Here is a 3,627-nt window from a genome sequence, read left to right on the forward strand (position 1 = left end):
AAAAACGCTTATGTTTAATAGGCCCTAATTTCATATCAATGAAGTTTACTACCCCCAACCTGGTCATTTCTGACTTATGAGAGTAGAGAGGTCTAGATATAACCAACTTATCCTAACCATGGCGGAAGGGTCCAGTTTTCATAATGTGGGACCGCCACGAAATACAAGTCTACCCCTCAGGCCCGGATTCGAACCTGCTCTGCTTCAATTCCGAGGTTGCAAAGACCGACATAAACAACATAAAATACAATTTTATTCTTTCCTCTCGAGAATCGAGCCACAATATATAAGAAATTTGTTTGTTGCTTTTGCCGTATACATTCACTTCCTTAAAGATTGTAATTTATAAAAAATATTAACACTCAAATATTGAATATTCATAACCTAAATATTGTATAATTTTTACCTTAAATATTGTATAATTTATATAAATATTAAAAATTAAGTTATTTAATTAATTAAATTTTTAATAAAAACAAACCTAAAACACAAGTAAGCTTTATATATTTCCTAAAATATGAACAGTTTAATTAAAGAAATAACTATTGATATTTTATGATTTGGATGTTTATATATAATGATATATAATAAAGGATTCGATATATATACATCGTTGTTCAACTTCACAAGAGTCTGTAAACATTATGAGTAAAATACCTAATACGAGTCTAGAAAACTGACGCCAAAAAGTTATTTAGACGGTATATAAGAACATAGGTGATATATAGAACACCAAAGAGAAACAGTGAGTAAGGTATTATAGGATGCAGTGAAATCTTTGAGACTAACCATGAATATATTCAAGTGATTGTGCATTGTTACTACATTTATAATTATGATCATAACGGATCATAATTATATGATCTGATACCTGATACCTTATATGATATGATACCTTGCCAAGTAGTGAAAGCTAGGAATGTTTCGTTAATAAGTCCACTCAAGGACTCAAGAAATAGAGATTTTTTGCTCGTATATTTCTGACAAACGTGAGATCTATCCGACACGGACTGTTGTGACAATGGAACGGTTCGTACCGATGGCCACCTGAAGGCGAGTAGATCTATCGGGCAGTAGCTGAAGAAGCAGGCGGCGGAAGAAGAAGTGACGAAGAAAAATAACAACACATATCGCCTCGTTATGGATAGTTCACGCTGGCTCGTTTTGTGGAAGAAAACGGTCCGAACTCGTCTCCTTATCAGCTATCGTTTCAACTTAAAACATTTAGTTCTGAAGATTATGTTTCTATTATCGTTTTTATCATTCATTTAATCCTAGACCAGCGAGATACATCGCCGCGGCCTATGCTTGGACAATAACCTATTAGCAAAGCGAACAATAAAAAGAGCTTTGCAACTAGAGGCAGGTGAGGCACGCACGGCGAACCAGATGTCTTTGTACCGCCCGGCTCCGGAACATCGGCAAGTTTACTCGCGAACAGTCCGCCTTTGTTCCTATCTTCCTGGTCCAGGTGTTCCGCGCATGATGGCTCTATCGACGAGGCACTTTGAAGGTACCGCCTCCGCCAGGGGATGATGGCAACTTCAGCTGTGCATCCAAAGGGTTCGGGCTCTGACCGAAACATTTCTTCTGAAGTGGTCGGAATAACTGAATAATAAAAGAGGAGAGGAGTAATGCCAAACACTTCCTCGACTAACATCTCTCAAGTTTTTATTTGATATTTAAATCCCCTCTTTCCCTTCATAGGGGTTATCTTATAACTTAGATAATCGATAGTGTTGAATCAAATATATATAAAAAATGTTATAAATGTTTGATATTGTCACATTGAGTGGGGGAAATATTGAAGAGCCTGAAATGTGTAGAATTATACCATTCTAAAGACTAAGTTAATTAATAATAGAGATTATCGAAATTCACTAGTAGGGATTTGGTATTCATACCGTTCATTGGCCCGAGGATTGTACTGTGTCTGGCATGCGAAGAGGCAAACAAACAACAACAATTTTTCTTTGTAACAGTAATGGGTATCATACACTGTGTGTATATTAGGGTAAAAACCATTTTCCCAATATAACCCATAAGCTATTATTACTTAATACATAACGGTACGGAAGACTAAAACCTTTAAAAAATATTAGGCAAAATAATAAGAGATGAATTATCAATCACATCAGTAATGTTTTATCTGTTAAATGAAAACAGTAATCAAGTTGTTAGCTCATTATAAATCCAAAGTTAAGGTCACAGGGAGGCACTCAAAAACAATTTAAATTCTGATTTCTTCGGAACCAAGCACTAAATTCTTGAGGAGAGGGATGCTTAGGGTTTTTGTGATTCTCCTAAGTAACCAAGAAGGCACATCTAATTTTTGAAACGTCCGGTATTTCCTTGATGTTCAACATTACCCCGATCTCCCTTCCAGGTGTCCAGGTAAATTATAACCTTTTCAAAAATTCATTACTTTAATTTACTAATCTTTACTACGTTTCGGGCTCTTCTTGCACATTGTTCAGCCTGCTTTTCTTGCCTTGATGTTGTTCATTTCTATCCACTAAAAGTAATTTTCATCATCAATTAGTGTTATAAGAGAGTGTCACTTCTTCTTTATCCTGACTATTTCACTTTTAAAAAGGGTACCATGTCAAAAAATGTATTTTCGAATAATAGTAGATTTAAGGCATTAGCTAATTTATAATTTAGATTTTTGTAGCAAAAAATAAAAATTTTTTCGTTCACATTTCCATTTTCCTAGTTTTCATATGTATTTTCGAAATTCAAAAATTTAGCAGTAACTTTAACACGAGTCAAACGATTTACACACAAACTTGGGGATATATGTTAGGTGGGGAGGGGGTAAGTGAAATTTGTGTGATGCGTAATTTTTTTTTTTTTAAATGTGTAACTCCCTTCACAATTGTTCTTAGATATAGCTAAAGGTAAAGCAAAACCTGGAGGTAGGAGACAGTGTAATATATATTTCTTTGAATAAATATGTACTTATAGATTTTTTAAAATAATGTAACTCATTATAATTCAGTGGCTTGAAGCAACAACAACCTTTCCAAATTTTAATTCAGAAAAATGAATCTAAAAAAAAAAAGAAAATATTTTCAGAAACCAGAATAGGCATGTATTTTTTATGGTATACAGAAATAGTAGCTACAGGCTTCTCTGAGGTGTTGAAGTTTAAAGTTTAATCTTTGGCAGACAACCTTACAACATAAAAAGTTAGAAACTGATAAAAATGGTCATTCTAGGGTTTTACAGCTACAGAATAATTAGCTTATAATAAAGACATGTATATCCACACCTGATAGGAAAGCAAAAATTGCTAAATACAAATTATTAATATTGTCCAAACTGTAAAAGTAAATTGACATTGTAGCATTCAGAATTTTTAGTTTATGGCAGTTTAGAATAATCAATGTTTTGTAAATACAACACGTACGTGACGGCTTTTTTATCTCTTTACGTCCAGAACGGAGAGATGCGGGTTCTACAGCCAAGATATTCCCCTCGGCGGACCAGAGGAGCGGCCATCTTCCAGGATGACTCGATATTTTCCGTTTTTGTGCAGAAAAGGCTCATTGAGCATTTCTTATGAAGGAGGCCGTGGTTTAATGAGTTTCGCTTTCTATGGAGAAACACACTTCATCGATGGCA

Source organism: Halyomorpha halys, unplaced genomic scaffold, assembly GCF_000696795.3.
Source record: "Halyomorpha halys isolate HHAL.00 unplaced genomic scaffold, Hhal_1.1 Scaffold1209.1, whole genome shotgun sequence".
Lineage (NCBI taxonomy): Eukaryota > Metazoa > Arthropoda > Insecta > Hemiptera > Pentatomidae > Halyomorpha > Halyomorpha halys.